Below are 26010 nucleotides of genomic sequence, written 5' to 3' on the forward strand. Positions count from 1 at the left end.
CCATGAAATTACTCCATTAATTAGAGAATTTAAGATAATTCCTGCTATATTACATCTAAACTTTGGTTAAAAAAAGTGTCTTTTCTTTTAATTCAGGGAAAATATTGTAGATAAAATGTACAGCCAAAAATATGTTACATTTTGCAAGGTATTACGTTTTTCTTGAACAAGAGCTATAAATAACCCCTTATAAATATATTTATATACATTAAATTAGAAGAAATAAAAGTGATAGAAATAAATGGTCTGCAAAACATCCTCTCAGTAAAGGTGTGTAAATCATTTTCAGCTGATTTCTCTCCTATATGATTGAGTCTTTCACTTAGGTTTTTTCTTTGTTTAGAAGAGTCATCATTTCATATTGAGTAATGTGGGGTTACCAGTTTTGAACATGTTACTCTTACATCTCCTAGATCTCATTAATTAGATACTTCTCACCTTTAGTTTGTAGTTAAACAGAAAGGTAGAAAACAGAGTAAAAATGCCCCTTTAATTTTCTCATGGACAATCTTTGTATACAAATTAGAGACCTATACTTCTGGTTCATTGCTCAGGGGAGGCTCATTGTTCAGTATGTGTATAGTCTGATAGTTCTCAAATGTTAGGGGCTGGGCAAGAAGAGGTAGGGAATTTCTCTCCAGAATATCTATGTTTATGACCTTATGCCCGCAGTGTATCTCATAATGTCATAATGATAATGGGGAGGCTGGGATTATGTGTATTTTGATCAAGCTGCCAAGGTGGTTTAAAAATGCTGCCCACTAAACTTCTTTTGAGAACCGCCAGCCTTGATTACGAATTATATGATAAAACAGTTACATAAGAATACTGTTTAACTCTGACAGGCATTGGTTAAGTGGCCTAGTTAAAATTTACTCTCCTACTTTGGAGAAAATAGTGGGTCCACCTGCTTCCTAGACAGTATGATGTCTTGGCATGGCCATGTCACAGATTCTTGCAGATAAATTGTAAAAGAGTCGTGAGTATAAGCTTCGGGGAAGATCTTTGTGTTCTTGATAAAAAGGGACAGGTGCAATGAGCACATATTTACACTCTTGTTCCTTTCTTTCTGAACTCTGAAATGCAGACGTGGTATCTGAAGATGGAAGAACCATCTGTGATACACCCATGTATGGCAGAGGAGATAGAAGGAGCCTTCAAGCCAGTACTGAAGTTCCCACTTCCCGATTGCTTTTTAAGTAAGGAAACTAAGACTGTTACTTCTTTAAGACCTCATCAGATTTTTGTTACATGCACCTAAAAACATTCCTGAGTAGTACACCAACAAAATATTTTTATATCCTTGAAGGATCATATCAGAATTCTCCTTCACATCAAAATATGGTCAAAAGAGTCTTTTCCTCCTATATTCCCCCACTTGTCCTATTTTTAATATCCATTTCTCATGCCAGCTCTCTTTATTTGATTTATTTTCACTTAATTAAGCCTTCCTTTGATTTATCTCTACCACTAATAACTTGTACAATATCATTAGGGGCAGAACTGAAACACACGGTGGTATTTGAATCATGTGTACACCTACAATTAATATGGGAAAGTTCAGTCAGAAACCCCAGACTCCTAAAGATTTTTCTTTGATTGAAGTAGAAGTATATTTAATTATCCTTTGTTTTTATTTAATTATCCATGATTAAATTATCCATGGTTTAACCATCAATTTAAACATAAATATATTTAATTATCCATGATCCAGCATGCTGGAAACACATATATTTTGAGCATTTTGTGGTGCGGGAGGGATATGCTGAATAATAGCTCCTCAAAGATGCTCACACTCTAATCTCTGGAGACTGAATAAATCAGCGTACTTGTTAAAGGGGTGCTGTAGGTGTGATTCAGTTAAGTATTTTGAGATGACAAGGCTGGATTATCTGGGTGGGCTCAATGTAATCACAGGGTCTTCATAAGGGGGAAGGAGGAGAAAGGAAATTAGAGGAGCTAAGGAATGCCAGCAACTTCTAGAAGCTAGAAGAAGCAAGTAGTGGATTGTTTCCTAGAGTCTCCAGAAGGAGTCAGTCCTGCTGATACCTTGATTTTAGCTCTTTAAGACTCTTTTTGGTCTTCTGACCTCCAGAACTGAAAGGTAATACTTTGTGCTGTTTAAGCCACTAAATTTGTGGTAATTTCTTACAGCAGCAATTGGAAACTAATATGGCAGGGGGTGGGGCAGGGTGGAACACAGAGAGAACATTCTATCCTTGCATCATTTACCCCAAAACACTGTATATTTCTCAATAGATGTAATTTTTATTGACAAGTGCTAATGGGTAACAACAAAAACCATTTCTGAGCTATACAATGTTCATTTACTTATCCAAACACCCACTTATCAATTCAAACAGTATTTGTTTCAAAGCTCATCTCCCAAATGCAAGTCCCTGAAATAAATATTGTGTTTGGAAGACATACTGGGAAAATCCCTTTTGAGTCTTAATCTCATTTATCCTTTTTATGCATATTCATCAGGATTTTGTCTAAATTTGTAAAAATATCAGTCTTACAATATAACACACTTGTTACACTATTAGAAGATTTTGTTTGACCATTGACTACTTGCAGTCGATTGATAAATATGAAGGGTGGCTACGAATCAGCGGAGTCCATTGCTGGTACTTGGAATAACCACATTTACGTACGCGGGGTTCTTGAGGCATCTAAGTATTAGTCATAGTAAGCTTTTATTATAAACTTAGCTCACCCTTAATGTTTGATAAATTATAGTCCTATGGTCTGTGTTATTAGAAATAACTAGACAATATAGTGTATTCCCATCAAAAGCCAATCAATATTTGTAAGTCCTTTCACTTAATAATGCTGTAAATGGCACATTTACATCAGTTTCTGATAAACACTTCTGTTCTGGATACCCTGGCAGTGTTAAAGGAACAAAGAACTCACAGGTTTGAGAAGCAACAGCTGAACAACACTGTCTGTGAATTTCTTGAACTTACTTGGTTAAAGTTTGTGCTCATTAACTAGAATGTGCTCTTTTACTTTGCTTTTAAAAAGTATGACAGGTGGGAAATCTAAACTGTTTTGTTTATACCACAGTTTGAGATGCTGAAATGAGAAGCGGCGTTTGGAATAAGTTTGGTGTCATGACCCCTTCAGGATACAATTTATGGCTCTGTGAATGCACATGTGAATAATATTAAGCAAGCTAAAACTATGCCTGCATAAATAGGCCTTACCCAGAAAATAAGGAGCAGTGTACAAAAGCTAGCACATCCTAATTCTTTATCTAGCTTTTGTATGTGTCCCAAAGGAATGTTGGACATACAAAAAAGTCAAATGAGCCAAAATCAAAAGAAAAAGAGCAATACGTTTGCCAAGCCGAATAAAGCCAAGTATAATACATTAATACTAACTCTGCTTCAAATGTTTTGGCAAGAATTATATTGTTCCAGCATATATGTTTTTCAGGAAGAACTTCAAAAACATCAAAGTATAGTGATGTTAGCAAACCGTAGAACAGTATGCAGACATGACCCCATTAGCTTAGGAAGAAAAAATAAAGATCTCTATGTTTGTGAACAAAATAGGATTTTTAAATGGATAGAAGAGTTAAAACTTGATAAACCCACTAAGATGACGGGACTGATGAATGAAACATTATTTTATTCGTGGGGCCATGGAATGGACATAGGTTTATGTGCCTCTTGGATTGGGCAGCAAACTGATAGATGTCAATTATGCATTAACATATGTAAATATTGCAGAACTGTTTACAGTATCATTTTGTATGTTTAAAATATTCTACTTAGAAAGTAAAGGACTTAACTTTCATCTCTGGAAAGGTGGAGTAGATGAACTTTTCCCTTTTTGTCCCACTAAGTAGAGCTAAAATCCTGGGGCAGTATACATAAAACAGACACCCTAAGACTCTGAAAGGTGAAGATAAGAAGGCATACCAGCTAGGGACCTCAGGATTTGAGGAACAACAAGACGGTTAGTCCCCTGGGTTTTCACTTTTCTTCATATATCCTGGCCTTGATATTAAAGAAACCAGCAACCTGGGAATTCCAGTGAACTAAAAATGTCTCCCAAAAGACTGGTCTGTTTAGCCAAAGGAAAAAGAAGTGCAGGTCTGGCAGGACACAAAACTTCCAGACAATAACAATTCTACTCCAGCGAAAAACCACAGTAAAAGCGATAGCCCCTCTTTCACTAGCAAAGGCTGAGTAAATCATCTAGACTGTATCTTGCAAGATTACAAAAGACTTCTCTCTCTCTCTCTTTCTCTCTCTCTCACACACACACACACAGACACACACACACACACACACACACACACACACACCACCTGTGATATCAGAGTAGGCCAAGTATGGAGCTGGGACTCTCATCCCTGCTTTTTGGCAACAAGCCTCCTTCTACTTTCAGTGTCCATGGAGACCATGTGTGGATCCTGGAGTTCCACTCTTACTTGGAAGTAACAGTACTTGCTGGGTGGTATCAGAAGAGGCCCATGGAGAGTTAGAGCTTTCTCTACTGGACGTGAGCAATGAGAGGACTCCTCACTGTGTCAATGGAGATAACAGAAGGAGCAGTAAAAGGCACTCCTTCCCTTCTCAGCCAAGGTGATATCCATGGAGGCCAAGTTGGGAGTCAGGAAGCAGCAGTAACGAGTTCAAGGAAGGAACTTGGACTTCCACCCTATCTTTCAGTAATGAGACACAAAGGTGTACCAGAAAACTAAAATAATTGGAATTTTTTTAAAATATCAGCAGATGCGCTGAACAGAAAGAAGAAGAATCTGTTGACATGAATGGTGCACAGTAGAAATTATATAATATGAACAACTGAGAGGAAACAGAATGAGAAAATTATGAACAGAGCTTCAGGGAAAAGTGGCACTTATAGCAAAAGATCTAATGTTTATGTCATCACAGTTCAGAAAGAAAGGAAAAAGATGGGGGAGCTGTAAAATAAATACAAGGAAATCATGACCAAACTTTCTCAAATTTCATGAAATATACAAACATAAGGATTCATGAAGTTAAGTGAACCACAAAACAGAATAATCCCAAAGAAATTCACATTAAGACCCATCATAATCTAAAACTAAAAACAAAAACAAGTATCTTGAAAGTGAAAGTTAAATGACATCTTATAGAGAAAAACAATTTATGAGTCACAAAATTTTCATCAAAAACCATGGAGGCCAGTAGGAAGTGACATATTTATACAATGCTGAAAGAGAATTGTCAACCCCAAATCCTATAACCAATAAAAATATCTTTCAGGAGTGAAGGGAAAATCAAGACCTCACAGACGAAAGAAAAGAGAATTCGTTGCTAGCAAACTGACCATAAAATAATTGCTAGAGGAAGTTCCCTAACCAAAGAAAATGATTGAAAAGAGAGAGAGAGAGAGAAAAAAAAAAGAATCTTACAAGGTCAAGAAGAAAGTACCATTGAAAGAGTAGATATAAGGTAAGTGTAGTAGATTTTCCTTCTCTTCTTGAGTTTTCTAAGTTATGTTTGCTTGTTGAAACAAAAATTGTAACATTGTGTTATGTAGTTGTAAATTATGAAAAGGAAATATTTAAGACATTATAAACAGGTAAAGGTAAAGTAAGACAAAAAGCGTTAAGGTTTCTACACTTCACTCAAATTGAAAAGATATGGACACAGGTAGACTGTTCCAGTTATGAATGTACAATGTAATACATAGAGCAATTATTTTAAAATCTTTACAAAGAGATAAACTAAAAACACACTATATATAATTCAAAATGAAATTCTAAAAATGTCAACCCATAGAAAGGCAAGAATGAACAGAAAAGAAAAAAGAAACAAAAAAAAATGAAACTCCCAAAAAAAAAATCAGTTAAAAAACTGACAAACCAGATTACAACCAAAAACGTAACTTAACTACATGTAGCAATACAAAGAAACTGTTGATACACACAACAGCTTGGAAGGACCTTAAAGGAGTTATGCTGAGTGAAAAAAGCCAAAATCAAAAGGTTATAACATTCTCAAAATGATAAAATTTTAGAGATAGAGAACATATTAGTGGTTGCAGAGATTAGGGAGGTGGGTGTGATGGAATAATACTGAATCTTGACTGTGGTGGTTGTTATATAAATCTGTGCATGTAATAAAATGCCATGGAACTATACACACACATTTAAGAGTGACATTGTATCCTGGTTTTGACATTATACTGCAGTTGTATAAAAGGTAACAATCAGGGAAAACTAGGCAAAGTGTACATGGAACCCCTCTTCATTATCTTTGCAACACTTTCTGAATATAATTGTCTCAAAATCAAAAAAGTTTACAGAAAGCAAAAAGACCGTTTGAAAGCTACGTAAGAAGTACTAATAGAATGGAAAATGATAGATGCGTCAATAGCATAAGAGCAGATACTGAGTTTTGAAAAGTAAAAATAATAGGGGTAATTATAGGCAAAGAACACTTAAGATGTGGAGAAAATGGGAAATGATTATGGAAAATAGAAATGTTAGCAGGCGTGTGATCATGAGGTTTTATTTGCTGTTGTGCATCCAGACGATTGATTACATTCAGAATGAAAATAGTAATAACAACAACAGAAATGCCACCTCAAGTGTTTTAGTTGTTTACCCCCCTTAGTATTTAGTTATTTCACATGAGTTATACTCATCAGCACTTGGTAAATTAACATGATAGGTAATGCCTGTGTAATTATTGCAGAAATTACTCATTCTATCTCAAACACTCCACATGCTTTACTTTACTCTTTTTTTCCCAGATTCTAATAATGAAATATTTTTATTTAGACATTTTTACACTGTAAATTTTATAAATCCTTGGCTATACAGATTAAAAGATAATTGCCTTCTTTTAAGTGCTCTGTATAAAGCATCTTATTCAACGCCACAATGATTCAGTAGGTATCATTATTTCAAAATTCAGAGTCACACTTCCGAATTTTGAGCCGCTTACCTAAATTTCCCAGCTGGCCAGTGGCTAAAAATTTAAATTCACTTTGGGACTGAAATTCTAGAGTTTATCAACTGTTCATGTTCCCTTATGACTGTTGTTGAAAATACTGTCTACTACCTCACACACATACACATATATACATACAACTTTTCTTAAGAAACTTTAAAATTTATCACCTATACTTAGACAAGCAATCTTCCCTTATCTTATAGACAATATGAAACCTATAGCTGATCTAGTTTCCAATTTGACTTTTTAACTATGGAAAAAAATCCAGATCCTAATCAGATCTCTCACTTTAAAATGATAAGGAATACTGCAGTATGAGTCTTATTTACCACCTGGATCTCTAGTCCAGTCCATTCTCATCCCTAGAATGTTGACTTAATTTCCCATCAACCAGGGATTCCATCACTCATTTAGGGGTCTGTCTATCTGTCTATATCATCTGTCTAATTTGTTGTGTTGCAAATGCTTGAATAACTTACGTTAACGCCTTTATGAAATGTGGCAGAGAATAAATGAATATGTTCAAACCACTTACCTTTAATATTCAATGTAGACTAATTCAGCATAACATTACAGAGTATATACTTAAATAAGCGACTCCCTAATTTTAAAGACTACCTTTTGATTTTACTCTTAATTACTTCTTTCCCTTTTTAACATCTATACCCTTGCCTTCCAAAGATCAGGAAAGTGGGTTTTTTTTAGTCAAGTGCTAAAAAGCGTGAAAGCCCTTGGCTAAAAATTCAGTTCTCCTATACAAATGACTTCTGTCCTGAGTTTTATTTACATTAAGATAAAAAAAGAAAACATGATCCAGAGACAATGTAGCAGAGACAGCTATCTTTTTTCCAGTTCTCACTCTCCACTTGTATTTTACCTGGATACATGTCTGCCCAGAGTAAAGATTACATTTCCCAACATGATTTGCATCTAAGTCTGTTTCATGTTTGCATCATTGGAATAAGAGCAGATGTGATGTTTGAAACGTCTAGGTTGTGTCCTTAAAGAGAAAGAGCACTGCCTTCTCTACTCCTTCTTGGGTGTCTGGACCATGTTCTTGGTGGTGGAAGCCTTGTACAGCATGTGGGCGAATTAACCGCTTTGGGGGTGAAAATGCCACAATATGGAGGGAGCCTGAGTTCTTGGTCAATTTTGTGCAGTGTATCAAAATGTCCAATCCTAAGATCTAGACTATCAGATCAGAAAGAAACGATCTGTATTGTTTATGATAATGCTATTTGGGATCTTTGTTTAATGAAGTTAAGCCTGGGTGCTAATACTGTGTCTACGAAGAGCTTCTTTAATCTCCCCTCTGAAATGTCTTAATCTTGTCCCCATAACAAGGATGCAAAACATCACTTCACTGACATGATTAGAGACTTAAATAGTGACACTAATATTATTTTTATTTACAGTTCCACCCTAAATCATGCAAAAAAAAATCTCTATTTTACTTTATATGATTTTTGGCATAATTAATTAAAGCCTGAAAACTTGAATTTGGATACAGGTGGAACACAAAGATTTGAATTTATTTGCTTTTTTCCCCTTCTATCAACAATGTGGATGGAACTGAAGGGTATTATGTTGAGCGAAATAAAGTCGGTCAGAGAAAGACAATTATCATATGGTTTCACTCATATATGGAACATAAGAAACAGTGTAGAGGATCATAGGGGAAAGGAGGGAAAAACGGAATGGGAAGAAATCAGGGAGACAAACCACAAGAGACTCTTATTATAGGAAACAAACTCAGGGTTGCTGGAGGGGAGGTGAATGGGGAGATAGGGTAACTGGGTGATGGGCATTAAGGAGGGCACGTGATGTGATGAGCACTGGGTATTATATGCAACTGATGAATTACTGAACTCTGCATCTGAAATTAATGCTATACTATATGTTGGCTAATCAAATTTAAATTTAAAAAAATAACAGAAAAAAAAAACCTTTCTGCTTCCCTTCTCCATTAGTGAAAAATCCTTCAATTATTTGTTATACTTTTTATTGTGCCAAGTCATATTATTAATACACAATTTTGTGGATCTTTTAAACATGAATTGTTCAGTAGTTTTAAGAGAAAAGATTGAAATAAAACAGTTTCTTTACTTTTCTAATTTATTATTCTCACAACTTTCACTTCTGGTTTAAATTATTACTAGGCTTTATTTAAGAGAAATTATTCCTGGTAACCTATAATCAGTATAATAAGTATTAGAATGACCATAAGGAATGTTGCATGAAAGAATTATAAATTTCTTTATGATTTTTGAGGTTTATGGTATTTATTCAGCTTAAATCAAACTTGGCTCTCAACTTTTACTTGGAAAAGATAGCGAGATGTCCACAATCTGTACCCTTTTAGTATATTTTTACCCATTTCCCTAGGTTTATAGGAGGACCCTGGGGCTTACACCATAAAAGTAAAATGGGGCCGGAACTACCGGTGTGTAGTAACCATTAGTCACTGTTGAAATAGTTAATATACAGGATCATATTGACTTTTCCATGAGAAGGATTCTGTTGGTGGCATCCGTTTCTTATAAAGATCAGATTCACTGACCTTTACCACAGCTCATACAACAAAATAAAAAAGAATAGTAGCAAATGACATTTAAATTAGCTTTACTGGAATTTTGAATTAAAGATAACTACAAATCTTTATTTTTTTCCCATGCAGTCGTCTAGTGATACAGATGAATGCTTCCCTAAACTCTTCCCTTGCATCGTTCTTAAACTTCATAACTCTTTAGGCAGTTTGGAAGTAGTGTCAAATGGAGAAAATTAGTGTTGGAATTAGAGTGGCTATTATCTGTTTTTCTGCCTGTTGTCAAAGGTTTAATTTTGTTATATTTTCACGTGCCTAATATATAGGACAGGATGGGAGAATAACCAACTGTGAAATTCACGGCATGAACAGAGGGTGGAGTGCTCACATCTTTTTCAACATCAACTGGTCATCCATACTCAGGTTTTCTTATCTAGGAATGTAGGCTTCCGCTGCATTTCCCATTTTTCATTAGCGCAGCACTAAAGTGATGTCAAAGTGATCTTCTGGGATAATGAGAACCATCTTCTCTTGTCAGTCTAATGAATTGTTTGCGAAATATGTTCAGTAAAGTTGTCCTTGACTTCACTCGCTAATTCTAATGCCTATAACCAGCTTTCTAGTGAAGAGATACTGTAGATGAAGTATAGGTAGCAAATAACGCCCCTTTTTCACGGTTGAGTGAGATTCTTAAGTAGCAGAAGTGCATTGAAAGGGTTTGCCAAGGAGATACCGCACTTGTGTCCTCTCTTCTGTGAACAAAATATCTGATCAGTAGATTACCAGTCACACATATTCCTATATATCACTTACGTGCTACACGTATAACTGAAAACATACTTGTCTTTTAAAAAATTTACTGTCTCTCTCAAAATACGCTATTTTTTCAGTAACTATTCTACCCCTTGCAATAAAGTCAAGTTGTGCTGCCTCAACCTAAGCCAGTAATGTCTGCTACTACTAGTTTGCCCATAAGTTGAGGTTTATGTAACATAATAACATTCCTGGGAGATTCTGACTTCAGTTATTGCTATTGTCCACATATCTAGAAGATTTATGGATAAGGAAAACCCACTAGTCAACTGACAACAGATTTCGTCAAAATAAAGATTTTGGGAAATAATCTGTAAGCAGTCTTGTACAGGCCATTCCCATTGGGTATTGTCTCTCATTTAACACATATGAAAATCAGACTTCTGTCACTACCTAATGAAACTCCATGAAGCTCTGCTATCAAAGTTATACACGATGGCCTAGATACGAAACTAAATGGACTCTCTCAACCACTGCCCGATATTTACTTCCCTTACCACCACCCCCACTCCTATTCTTTCACTTTTCTGTTAAACATTTGTATTTTCTAAGGGTTCCATTTTCAGCCTTATTTACATCTTCTCTAGTTGAAATTAAACCAATTCTATCAATCTCATGTCTTCAACTTCCACTGATGCCCTCATTATTTTTAAGCTTAATTATAAAGACTTCTACCTAGTTCTTACTTCTCCTCTTCTTCTCTCATTTTTCTTTCCCTTTATTTTTCCCCTCCTTCTTATTGGTGTTAAAAATTTTAATTCTGATCATTTCATATTGCCATGTTCAAACTGTCCTTATTATACATGGTATGAATAATCTCTTATGCTTTTACCTTGTCTGCTTCATCCCCTGCTTCTGCCCGTACCCATCCCTCTGCACACATATGTTTTAAGTTCTACTGTCTTTGTATTATTGAATGTCCCCTAAACACTCTATTGGAGTTAGGCTTTGTTTTCTGTCCTTATCTGTTCATCCTTTCAAAATACATTTTATAGACACCAATTATATTTTGGGCATTTTTATTGTTGCTAAAGATATAGAAATAATTAAGACAAAATATTTGCCTTCAAAGTTCCGTTCTAGCATTTGTCCATAAACAAAATGAATGATTTTTTATGGTAGAATATATGAAATTAGAGAAATAAAGCAGGGAATAGGGAGAAGGATGGCTCAGGGGAGGGTTGCAATTTAAATACAGTGATCAAGGAAAGACTGGTGGAGAAAGAGAGGTGAGTAAAGACATATAAGGTATGATAAAGGGTGTATGGCTGTCTATGCGGAGGAAGTTTGAGGTGGCAATTACAGCATATTCAAGGCCCTAATGCAGTATCATGTTTGGTTTCTTCAAATCATAATGTGAGATCGTGTGTGGCGGGTTAGTTAGAAGTAAGTGGAGGAATAGTAGCAAAAGTAGTTACTTCAGAACCAGACTGTGTAGGACAGGTAGGCTACTACCAAGACTCTGACTCTTAATGAGATGTGGTACCATTGAAAAGTTTTTAGCAGAAAAGTATACAATCTAAATAATATTTTTAAAAATTTGCTGTAGCTACTTTTGTTATAAATATGTTGAGATGACACAAGTGAACCAGAGAGACCAATGAAAAAGTTATTTCCATAATCCAAGTGAAGAATGATGAGCTGGAGTTAAAGTGATGCCATCAAAGATCAAGAGAAATGATTAATTACTCAGGATATTTGACTACTTCTACTCCTACCCCACTTAAATATTTTTCTCTACCTTTAAAGCCTCTTAAATTTTATTTCATTTTCTTAAAATTTATTTATTTATTTACTTATTTATTTTTAAGTAATCTCTACACCCACCGTGGGGCTCGAGCTCCCAACCCCTAGACCAAGAGTCACGTACTCTTCCAACTGAGCTAACCAGGTGCCCCATAGCCTCCTAGATTTTAATGTCACAAAAGAAGTTCCCCAGAAATTTACACTTTATATCTGAATCCTTAATGTTTTCACGTGCTTTTTTTATAGCTACAGTTACTTCATATCCAAGTAGAGTACAGAAAATCATATTACACAATGTCTTGGCTCATATTAGATGTTCAACAAATACTGGTTCCTTTCCCTTCACAGCCCATAACTAAAATAGACTTCTTTAGTCACCCCACAACCATTAATACTTAGCAAAGAATTTGAATCATATTTAATTTTAGAAATTATGATTAATTGTAACTATAATACATATATTATAGTTGAAGTCAGGCTCAAACTTTCTAGTCTCAAGAATCCTTTTTACTCTGAAAAACTGGCAAGGACTCCACAGAGCTTTTGTTTATGCGGTAGGTGGGTCACGTCAGTGGTGGCTGGTAAGCCACATATCTGAAAAAAAGCTCTGATTTCTAACTTCGTGATTTGTATGGAGTGAAGCTTGGTATCATCTCAGATTTCGAGCTGCCAATAGTTTAAGAACTACCTGTCAAAATTTTGGAGTGTTCAACAGTTGGCCTCAGTAAAGAGCCAACTCCTGGGCATCATCGACTATATCTATTGATATTTACATATTAAAGATGAAAACTTTCTTTAACATCAATTTATATAAAAACAATAGTAACATCTATTATATGTTTGTAAAAATGACATTTAAAAAAACTACTTTTTTGAAAGCAAAGCATTTTTTTAAAGAGGCAGATTTTTTTCCTTATTTGCAAACTCTGGCTTAATAAAGACAGTGTGTTTTCGTATCTTCTTTCCTCAGCAGATGCAGCATGTACTGTGCTTTGTTACTGACGCACATGAAGAAAAGCCAGTCTCACTCAGGTATGTTATTTGAACTAGAAGTATTTGAATGACTTTTTTAGATAATAACGGATATTCTTTTTGAGGTTATACTAAAACTTGGCAATTGCTGGCTTCTTTAAAGCTAGTTACAATGTGCATTGTGAGTGAACTTTTCTCGTTGTTCAGTTACATTAAAATCCATTGACCCGATCGGCATTTGGAATGACTGATTTAATATATGACTTTGTAGCATTAATTCTCAGTTATTTTGAAAATACTGTTCATTGAGTTATTCATATCTTCCAAATGTTGACATATTTTGTTTTACAATACCAAAAATACCGTACAGTGGTATCACTAGCAACCTCATCAAAAAGGCGTTTACATATCAGACAGTTCTCAAACTCAAGGTGTTAGATACACATTTTCCAAAATTCTGATTTTCACTTGAAGGCTCAAATTTTATTATTGGCTATAAATATTTCCACTTTTCCCCCTTGAACTGAAAAGCTTTGTTTACTTTAAAGAACATGCCTGTCAAATACCCAGTTTTGAATTATACAGTTTGCCTGATAGCCACTCTTACGAATAAATATGATATTTCAATGGAAAAATGCAGCTAGTTTAGCCTGCAACTCAAACAACTGCACAAATACTTTTGTCAAATCAATCATCATACTTTGGTATGCAGTAGAAGTACTTTATACGTACTTCCCATTTAAAAATACATATGTCCAATGGTCCCAGTTTCGCAACATTTACTGCTTTATCAACGCATTCTTAAGTGAAACTGACTTTTCTTCTTTGCGTGTGTGGTAAAGAAGAATATATGACTTCCAGATAAATTTTGTGCCCTTGTCTTTATTTCAACTAAGACATCAAAATGTTTGACTACTATTGCCTTTTCACTATCACTGAATATATTAAAATACTGAAAAATAGAAATACCGCTTAGTGTGATTATGAAAACAGTATTAACATGCAGATCCCCTCAAAGTACATCGACAACCCTGAGAGCTGCTTGGGTCTCAGTTTGAGACCCACCGTTCTAAGTAATAATCCCTAATACTGAGGGTTACTCATTTTAGGACAATAAACTCCGTATATTTTCTTTCCATAAACTAAATGACTTAATCCCTCAGTTTTTATTAGGTAGGTAGTATTATCCTTATTTTGTCAGTGAGGAAACTCAGGCACAGAAATATAAGCTAAATTGCTTAGTATAAAAGATAGTAAGTGGTAGATCCAGGATTTGAACACCTGCAGTTTGAATAAAAGTCCCTTCTAAACTACTGTGTTATGTCACCCGTCTAAATGTTTGTCTGTTTCATAATATTTCTTTGTAAATTAGAATCACATATTAATCTGCACCAACATAAGGTATATAACACACAGTAAGAATTCAATAAGAATTCAGTACATGTTGATGAATTACTTTTGAGGAAGTGCCTGATATAGTCTATGTTTAATCCTTCTATTACTTTAAATGCATTTGGCAAAATCATATAACTAAAAAAAAAAAAAAAAATCACAGCCTTCCCAGGAAAATAGGAAAAAGGAAGGTGTGAAACTCTAGACTAGAAAGGGATAATCCCACTGGAAGAAATATTACTCATACAGTTGAAAATCTTGCTGCTATTTTAGTATTTATGACTACTTACTCCATCATCAAATGCTTTACTATACTCTTCAGAAGGATATGCCTCGACAGTTTTGTTTTGTTTTGTTTTTGCCTGACTATCTCTAAAAGTTCCTGAGAATAAAATATTGGGAAGAAATAAATGTTTTAAAGGTTGTCTTCTCATACACTCATACATGCAATTTTCTATAAAGATGTCTACGTAACAGGCTCCAAAAGGTTAAAAAATAAGTAGTTCATATCAAAGCATATCATTTGCAGGTCTAATATTCAACATTAAATTTTGATTTAATCCATTCTTCAGTTGTTGCCTTTTAATTTATATGTAACATCCATCCCATTTCCACGTAGTATTGAAAAGGTGAATGAGTTATAAAAGTGTTTCTTTGTATGAAATATTTCAAAAGTAGCATATCAGCTCCCAAACATCCAAGACTTATAAGCAATTGAGTTTAGGTGGTCAGATAAAGAAAATTATTTTAATAGAATGGAAATGGAACCATTTATTACAGTACCAGGATCTGTCATAGCATTAGGTATATGTAATATACACCAAAACACTGAAAAATATTCACACACAGAAAGACAGTATGGAAAGCAAAAAGAATGCGTACATACACATTGGCAAAGATAGGAGGAAAAGGCGGTTGTCATCAGCTTCATTAGCATTCTAATTATGTCCCATTACTTTAGGTAAAAGGTGGTAAGTTGTTCCCAATTACCCAACACATTTTACTTTATCCATTACCCTTATATTTGCCTAAGGAAATTCATTTTGAGAGTTACTAAATTTTAGTTAAGAATATCGTGTTGCTAAGTAAATTAATAAAATGAAGACAAATAGAGATTAACCATACATATTTGTATGCAGTAGCTGCCATTAGGGCTTGTTTAACTTCGCTCACATTAACTTAACATTTTATAGCAATGCACATTGGTGTACAATTGAGTGGTAACGCTGGGATTTATTCACTTTGTATAACAGAGATAAACAAGCAGAGATGTTTGAATAATAAGTCAGTCACCCTGAAATTAACTGTAGTATACTAATTCCCCATGAGTTTAAATAGCGATGAAAGTCTCATTTTTTAAAACAGAAGAATTTGGAATCTGGAAGAATCTCCTGATTTATTTTTTACTCTCCAAAGTTATTATATCTTATCTATAAAATTACCATCAGTAGATTACATATCTCTAAATCAGTAGAAGAAAACATAAAAATAAACAATGGTAGGCTAAAACAGTAATGTGAGCCTGCTTATTTAGGAGGCTACATCATCTACCATAAATTAACAATAACTCAGTTGTGCATGCTACCAAATATATTTATCTAAAGAAAAATTGTCTCTGATGTGGAAATGTGTGCATTATTAAATCTAAAATGGAAAAGAATCAAAAGTTTAAAAATCTCATTTAGCATCTACAACAATCAGTTTAAGTATTTGTTACATAAGAGGAGGAACAAAAGAAGATACACAGGAAAAGAGGTTAAGTTTGCAGTAAAATACATCATCAACTATAAAAGAATTTAAAATATATAGAGACCTTCAGAAAAATGGAGGAGTAATAAAGCCTGGAGTGGGCAGGTTTCACCCCTGCACTGCGGAATTGAACAGGAATGAGCTTGAAAGCATAAGAGCAGAGATGGCAGTCTTGAGAAACCACAAATTTAGAGAGAGAAGCACGTTGAAAGAGAATATCTCTTGAAGATTTGCTATTGACAAAGAGAGAAGATGTGATGAAAATTTTGAATCCTACAGAAACAGTATCATAACATAAAAAGAACCTCCAATCCCTTCCTTCCTCTTCAATAAAAACATTACCTATTTGGGAAATTACAGTCCTCCATACAAACAGAAAAGTTTGCTAGGAACTAAGAAACTTAGTAAACCACCCAAAAATCATTATTCCTGCCTGCTTAGAAACACCTGTTGTTACTAACTCAAGACAATTTAGGATATTTCAGAATTAGCAGAGATAGCAGATAACTTCTAAAGAGAAAAAAATCTATTTTAAAAAGAAAGGAAACATCAGAATCAAATAAATTCCGCAAATAAAAACATTCCTCAAAATACCCACCAAACCAAAGAAACCATAATATAATACTCTTATGTAAACTAAATATTCTTACACAATTAGAGATAAGCAAATATATAAGATCATAAAGGTAAACAATAATATGAAAATGGTAAAAGACACAGAATGAGAGAAATGAATGCTGACAGATCTCAGGAGTAAAATTTTTAAAAATTTAGATGAATTTATCGAACATCTGAAAATTCATTTCAAGTGTCATGTAGGAAGAGAAGTTTGACTGAACCTCCCACAAAGAGCCTTGAGGAGAGGAAGACAATGGCCAGGAGAAAAAACAAAATGATGACAATAACCATAAAGATCCACCAATAGGCGGACAAAATCCAACTATTGCATTATAGGAAGAAGTAAAGGAAGGGGAAGGAGAGGAGGAGAACATAAGAGGAGAAGGAAAGCGCAACAATGGGCCATAATCCAAGAAAGCTTCTAGGAATAAAAGAAAATATGTATCTCCATATGTAAAGACTCAGTCGTTTACATGGAAATATTGAACTAAGCCAGTCAACTTTGAGTATATTCTAATATAACAATTAATTTTTTAAGGCACAAATCTCTAAAATATCCTTGAACTAACAGTGAATAAAAGAAAATCCCAGATAAAAGAGTCACTTTCACTCCATGAAGCTTCTTAAAAGCGATATAGACATCATCAACATTGGAGCAACATTTCAAAGAAACTCGAGAGTGTTTGAGTCAAGGATTTTATACCGTTTAAGCTGTCTTTCAAGCGTAATGGCTGCTGGGAAAGTTTTAAATCTTTAAGGATTTAAGGAATAGTGTAATCATTAGCTCTTTTTTGAGAAATGTACTGGAATATAAACTTTATTCAATTAAAAAATGACAAAGGAAACTGGCAAATCGACTGACCATGAGTATTTTATATATTTAATTGGCTATGCAAGACTAATACCATGATAGGGAGTAGGGTGCTAGATAATGACATGCAAACATTATGTTCTCTATTAAAATAGAAAGTATATAGCTTAGAAATGGAAGAAAAAGATAGAAAAAGTCTAGTGAGGTAGCTGTATTGATTGTTGCATTGGGGATAGGTAGGATTCAAAGCCTGTCTGTCAGAAGCTGGCAAAACAACAATTAGAAATCTCGGTGATGAAAAGGGCAAAGGCATTACAAAGGATACTGAATAAAAGATAACCATAGGGCCAAAATAAAATCTTCATTATAAAAGCAAAGCAATGCAGGGAAGAACAAAGTAAACAAAATTCATAGAGAAATATAGTAAATAACAATATATATACATAGTAAACATAAGATAAAATAGTGTGACAAATTTGAAACATTTAAACATATCAGTGCTATCATAAATGTAAAGAAAATTTTGTGTGTACACATATATATTTTTATTACAGTATGAACATGTATGCATATATATCACAAACAAAATCTCTTATAATATGAAACATTGTGATTCTAAAATACCTAAAATTGTTACAATGTACATGTTATATGGAAGGGTCAAAAATAACATAATATTTCTATCCCTTATACCACAGGGACATAGGAATCTAATTAGACAAGGGGAGAAATAAAAACTCTGTTGCCTGAAAGCTGTCTTTTGGTATAAACAGAATCAGAATATTCTACTCTTTTTCCTACATTAATACTGTATGTTAATAAAAGGAAAAAACTAAGCAAAGCAACATATCTACCTACAAGATACTACTTTAAATCTAGACATGAAACAGGCAGGAGATAGGGTAAAGTCCAGAAGAATAAACGATTGGAACACTCCTGCTATTAGAATTATACCTTCACTCTTTATTTTTTTTAAAAGATTTTATTTATTTATGTGACAAAGAGACAGTCAGCGAGAGAGGGAACACAAGCAGGGGGAGTGGGAGAGGAAGAAGCAGGCTCCCAGCAGAGGAGCCCAATGTGGGGCTCGATCCCATAACGCTGGGATCACGCCCTGAGTCGAAGGCAGATGCTTAACGACTGTGCTACCCAGGCGCCCCTATGCCTTCACTCTTTAGAGCAGACTAAGTACTTGGACTGTTTTAGAATAAATGGCACTTGCCTTTGTGTGGAGAAGGGTCCTGGGATATCTCCTCCTACTGCAGAAGTATCCAAAGTTGACAGGTGGATGAAAAACAGACCATACCTCTTAATATTTAAAATAAATGTTCACTAGTTATGAGTAGATAGTCATGGTATTCGGGGTACTCAGGGAGAATATATCTACTTATATTCTCAGGTACCACATAGAACAGAAAATAATACCCTCTTATTCAAAGTTAAGTCAAAGAAAACATTTTAAAAGATAATAAATGCAAGAGACCAATGAGGAGAACCTCATGTTATTAAAAAAAAATAGAGCATGCTCAAGATACTGAAAACAAAATATTTTAGAAAAAATTCACTAGTAGTACTTACAGAAGGGACCTAATCTTGTTCCCAGTTGTGTATCCACAGAATTTAACACTTCCTTAGAAGCTCAATAGGTATGTACTAAAGAAATAGTAAGTTCGATTTCTCACTTTTTACTTTGCTAGACTAGTTCTTCTTTAATATATTTGGGCCAGTAAAACATTGCTTTAATTTACTTTAGCATATAAAACGTTTTAGTATCTGGTAGATCAATTCCCTCCAATTATTTTTCTTTTAAAATTTTCCTTAGCTATCCTCAACCATTTATTCTTCCAGATGATGTCAGAATAATTTTGTTAAGTTCCATTTTTTTAAATCAGAGTTTTAAATGGAATGAATTTAAATTTGTATGGAGTTTTATAGGAAATTAATGTCTTTATAATATTATGTCATCTAATTCAGGAACACAATATTCTATCAATTTCATGATGTCTTCTCTTATGTGCTTAACTTGCTAGTCACTTATCTAAAGTATGTGATGGAGGACACAAGAAAGGTCAGACCCTCAGTATTTGCCTAAGCAAGACACAAGAGGGAAACTATTTTTAAATCCTTCTTACATGTTGTTTGTAAAGTTTTTTCCTTTTTTCCCCCCTCCATTTAATTACTTCATAGATCTACATATCATTGTATTTGGAAAGTCTTGTTAATTTTGTGAATTGTATCTCTTTTATTATTTAATTTTAAAATATTTGCCAAGGGCATTTATAAAAACTAGCGATTTTAGTAAAATATTTTGAATTAAGACATTTACCTGAAACATTATCTTATAGAAAATACCATAAGGTTGTGTTATGTGTCATGAGTATTAATATCAATATTAATATTGACTAGAGTTGGAATAAAATCCCCTCCTTGCTACTTACTATATACTACCTTTGGCAAATAAGTTAACTGGGAAATAGCAGGAGAAATGGTTGAAGGACCAACCTGGCCGCCTCAGTGAACCCAGTAGGACGGCAGACCCTGGTTTAACTCTCCACTTAGCTGCATATGCGGCAGCTGTGTCCATAGTGTAGGAGGGTGAAATTCTTGAATAAGGAAATAATACTCTCCTTTAATATTACATTTCACTGTTAATAAACCGTGCATTCATTGATACATACACACCTTGATCAAGTTATGTTATTCTTTTATTAATCCATGCAACTGGGTGACGTGCTAGCATTTTGATGAAGACATTTCTGTCGTCTTTCCTTATTGCGATATACTCGTGAGATTTTTGTTAACAATTTATACTTCTTTCATATAATGTATTTGAAGTATGTGGAGAAATTTCAAAGAATTGTATACTTGAAAGCTCAAAAAAAAAAAAAAAAAAAGCCAGACACTCCTCAAGTTATATAAAGTACTCATCATCTGTATTTGGCACCTCCTTTTTTAAAGAAATAGATTTGTGACTTTCATGGCCACACACTTGTCTAGCTTGTTTAAGTCTATTTAATTTTAATATCCGAGGTCAAACGTTGATCTGGGTTCCAACAATGTGGCAGTTTATCTTGACTTCGTATGGTCTCCCTTTCCTTCCTCATTTATTAGCTGTTTCTCTTATGGTTATGGAGCTGTTCACCATTATTAGTGTCTCCAGTCTTTTGGCATTCCTGATAAGGTTGCATATCCCCTCTCTTTTGATGTTGGATGAGACCACATTATTTGTTTTCACCAGCAAAGGATGAGTGAAACTGATGCATGGCATCCAGGAACAAGTTAAGGAAAACAAACTTGTGACTATGTTTCCAATGCTCTCCCTGGTGATATTTCAGATAAGCTGAAATGTTTCTTTCACTCTGGGTCCTTGCATGAAAATGACATGGAAAAGAACCCCCTCCTGATATAAAATAGAATGTAGTGTGAGCAAGAAATAAATTGTGGCTGATAGGTTTGTGTAGCCCTGATAGGGAGTTAAAAGAGGAATAACACAACAAAAAAGGAAGCTCTCCTAACAGATCCTAGTCCTTGACTTCCAAAATATCATTGAAAATTTAAATCTGTAGTTTTAAAATATTCATTTATATATCTAATATAAGTCTAGGAAGAATCAGATTAACAGGAGATAGCATACTCTGCAATCAGTTTTCTAATGGGGATTATGTCAGAATACTGTGGAATTACACCAGAGATGTCCACTGTATGCACATTACAATGTTAATATATCAATAACAACTTCTAAGAGGTATTTGAAGTGAACCTGAGTATATAATATGTAATTGGGTTTCACCAAAAAGGTAAGGGAGAATTAGTTCAAAGTGGATTTGTGCTTTTAAGTAGTAACAAGGGCTTCTACCAAAGGAATTGTGGTGATTGGTTGGCTATATTAGATGGATGGACTGATAGAGAGAGAGGTCACTGGTATAATTTCTAAATATATACTAGTATCACATATAATAATGAAGCTGTAAAAGAACTAGATATTATAGTTAAATATTTACTTGAGTTAACCATGTAAAAGGTCTGCTGAGCATAAATGCTAAGAAAAAATATAAATAATTTTGAAAGACATAGTTAACAGATTCTTTTTAAAAAAAATATTTTATTTATTTATTTGGTAGAGTGAGAGAGCACAAGTTGTGGGGAGAGGCAGAGGGAGAAGCAGGCTCCCCACTGAGCAGGGAACCTTGATGTGGGGCTGGATCCCAGGACCCGGAGATCGTGACCCGAGCTTACAACAGACGCTTAACTGACTGAGCCACTCAGGTGCCCCAAGTTAATAGATTCTATAATCCTCAAAATAATAGAAACAGAATTAGAAGGCAAAGAAATAATTTAGGAAGTATATTTATATTTCAGTGGATTAAAATCTAGAAAATATGTAGTATATAAATTGTTTTCATAGATTAATAATAGAATTATTAAAAATTGGGCAAAGGAGGGGTGCCTGGGTGGTTCAGTCAGCTAGCAGCTGCCTGTGGCTCAGGTCGTGATCCCAGAGTCCGGGGATGCAGCCCCGTATTGGGCTCCACGGAGCCTGCTTCTCCCTCTCCACCACTTCTGCTCTCCTACACTCTTGCTCTCTCGCTCTCTCTCAAATAAATGGATAAAATCTTTTTTAAAAATGGGTAAAGGATAGGAATAGAAAATCTCCAAATTGTACATACAAATATATGACACACTGTTTAATTGTTTAACTTTGCTAAAAATCAGAGAAAGTAACTTTTATAAAGAACCATTTGCCTATGAATTTGATACAGAGGAAAGTATGTCATTTACATTGTTGAAGAAATGTGTTGAAATGGACACGCGTATCTTCTGTGGGAGGATATGTATATAATCGTTTGAAGAGCAGCATTGCAGTACATAACAAAAATCTTAAATAGATCCATATTATTTCACTCAATAATTCCACTTCTTAGAATTCTATCCTTAAAAAATAATTTGAATGTAATCACATAAATACCATTTTATTATTTTTTTATTTTATCATTTATTATTATTTATGGAAGAAGTCTGGAAATAAATTGCACATAAAAACAAATTTTGAAATATACAGACCACGAAATTTCTACAGCAAAGATACCATATACTCTAATGCATTTCAAAATATGTACAGATTTCCATGATGTAGAGCTTGGTGGAAAAATGAGGGAACAAGAATCGAAGCTGCTCGTGACATAGTTTGCTTATATATATATTTTTAAATCAGGTGTCATCTATAGGATATATGCATAAATAAATTCATATGTATATCTCAGTACAGGTTTAGAATATTAACCAAGATTCTACTCTATTATTTTTCACGCGCTGTCTTATAACATTGTCACTTTTGCCTGTGAAGTCAAAGGCATGTGCTGCCTCAGAAGAAACACTCAGAAGTCAGACACCGAAGATCTGGTTTCTTTCTCTTTTACATACCGAATGGATTCTTGAAACTCATGAAAGAGGTGATGTTTTTGAGAAATTACCCCAAATTTTTTGTGAAAGATTTCATATATACAGAAACATTGAAAATAGTTTATAGTGAACACCCGCCTCCACTCCACCTAGATTTTACTGCTAGTAATTCACTGTATTTGCTTTATTACATATTTATCCATTTATATATAACTCTACTCATCTTGGTTTTGGATGCCCTTCTAGGTAATTTGGAGACACCAATATATTTTATTCTAAGTACTTCACCATGTGTATCATTAAGAAAGAAACTTTTTTGGATCCCAGGTGGCTCAATCCGTCAAGCGTCTGCCTTCAGCTCAGGTCAGGATCCCTGGGTCCTGGGATCAAGCCTCAAGTCAGGTTTCCTGCTCAGCAGGGAGTCTGCTTGTCCCTCTTCCTCTACCCCTCCCCCACTCCTGTGTTTTCTCTCTCTCAAATCTTAAAAAAAAAAAAAAATCAGAAAGAAACTTTTTCTTTAAGAGAGGGGGTGAGACTGTGGGGTGGGGGGAGGGAGAGAGAGAATCTTAAGCAAGCTCTAAGCCCAGTATGGAGCCCAACGTGAGGCTGGATTCCACAACCCTGAAATCATGTCCTCAGCTGAAATCAAGAGTCAGATGCTCAACCGCCTGAGGCATCCAGGCGCCCCAAGAAAGAAACTTTTGATCGGAAGGTCTAAACTGAGGAAGGTGCAGAGCCTATTAAGCCGTAGCAATACATTGATAAAAGAACAGATGCAGGACTATGGTATTTAATCCTCGTTGATTATATAAATGTTACCTAGGCAGGTAGATCAAGCAGATCCCAAAAGAAGGGCAATAGAAGAAACGTTGGTTTGCTCTCAGTCCCTGTCAAGGTACCAAGCACCAATGTAGGAGAAAAGGCATGCAGTAGGAACCCTAGATACATAAAAGAATTTTAGGTCGCGCAGACTACTTTGCTTTTTTACTGTTGAAGCTTAGGAAAACTACAAATACCTTAAGGAAATTTGTTGTGCCAAGATGATCACTGAGTCTCCTCTTTGCAGAGAAAAGGAAGGGTGAAAAATGACTACGAAGGGCACCAACAAATGTAATAAGATAAGGAAAAGGAGGAGCTCATGGCTCAATGACCAGGGATGGGGAGAAGACCAAGGATGGTTTGGATCAGACACTCCTTCCCCACTGATATATGGAATTCACATAGCTTTAATGCACATGCCATCTTGGGAAGACAAGATGGTGTGTGAAAATCTAGAATTGAATTAGATTAAGCATGAAATGACTTAGAAAATACCTAATTGATCAAGTCTCCATAGAACGGACTCATTTGTGTTTTCTATTATCAGGGGCAAAGTGAGTGTTGAACATTAAAATAGGCTGTGTATGTATTTCATGCCTGAGTTTTTTTGCCTGAAAATATTTTGAATAAGGTCAGATTCTTAGATACATTGTAAAAATGTATTCCATAAAAGTGTAAAAAAAAAAAGAAATCTTAAGCTTGGAAATGTATGGTTTTGTTCTTATTGATTCTTTAGGAAAGAATCTTTTGGGGCCCAGCACAAGAAAACTGTTTATATTTGGGCATTTAGATATGCAAAATTAAAGCCAGTCTTGGATGAAGAGTGACTGGGATTAAAATTCTTTGTAATAACCATAACTAGTGGAATGCTTTAAATTACTTTTTAAAAGTTCCTCCAAGCCTTCAAGAACTATCCCAAGTGATATAGTCTTGTCTTAGCTGCATAAGAGAGTATTAGATGATAGGCCTTTATTCATGCTTGATATAAAAATCCCAAGGAAGCAGCAGCTACCTGAGTGGGCTGGGGTATTGATTTAAGGAGGAAAATAATAGAGTGCATGGCAAGGACTAATTTGTGGGCTATCTAAGCATAAGCATTCCTTGAGGTTTCTCAAGGTTAATGGAATAGAATAATCTTCTATAGTCAATCAGGGTAGAAGCCTACGTAATACAAATGTGTGTATCTAAAGAAAGAAATGTGATATCATTTTTGGTTTCAAGGTAATGCAACTTCTCTTCAAAAGATATTCTCCACTGTAGCATTCTCAGATAATTTAATAGTGGGGGACAGAGGTGATGTTTATTTTCTTCTGTCTTTGTTTCTTTGTTTTCAAATGATCTAAAGTTAAACTGTGTTAATTTGCCATCCTCCAGAATTGATAAAAGAGCACCTTAAATACTCTATGACAGGTTAATAACTTCATCTTTTAACTTATTTTGACCATGAGAGTTCCTGATATACATTTTTTAAGATTAAAAAAAAAGATTGTATCGCTCACGATTTGTACTGTAATACCACCACAACAAATAGCGTCAAACTTGTGGCAGCTCATATCAACAAATGTCTATTTTTTTACTGAAACAACATGTCTATCCACATCAGCTGCATCTTGCTCCACCGCATCATTATTTCACTCCTCAGCCTCTGAGTACATTCAAAGTCATTGGGAATGAGTGAAAAAAGACACGGGAAATCACACAATGGCTTTAAAGCTTCTGCCAAGAAGTAACGTCGGACACTTGTGATAACATTTCATTGGTCAATCCAAGTCAATCCTGAGATCTCCTGGGCAAGGATATATATTTCTGCTTCACAGAGAGGCACAACAGGAAGAAAACTGAATATTTAGGAAGCATTAATAAAATCTATTGCAAGCGTATATTATAATGAATATAATGAATATATTAACTTCACATTTAGGTAATTTTGAATCCTGTTAATATATATCATACATATCCTTTTTTTCTGATTATGTAAATACTTGTGAAATTTGGCTTCTGGTCAATTACCTTAGTGTCTTATCTTACTAAGGTGAACATATGCTGATTTGCTCCTCCAATTACCATTCCATTTTCTACTAGTAAGAGTGTTTGAAATGTCTTTTCGGAACCATATCTTGCCCATTTGGGGTACATGTATTTTATTTACTGTACCTGTAACTCCAAGTTTGGCACATGTG

The sequence above is a fragment of the Ursus arctos genome, unplaced genomic scaffold (assembly GCF_023065955.2).
Source record: "Ursus arctos isolate Adak ecotype North America unplaced genomic scaffold, UrsArc2.0 scaffold_20, whole genome shotgun sequence".
Lineage (NCBI taxonomy): Eukaryota > Metazoa > Chordata > Mammalia > Carnivora > Ursidae > Ursus > Ursus arctos.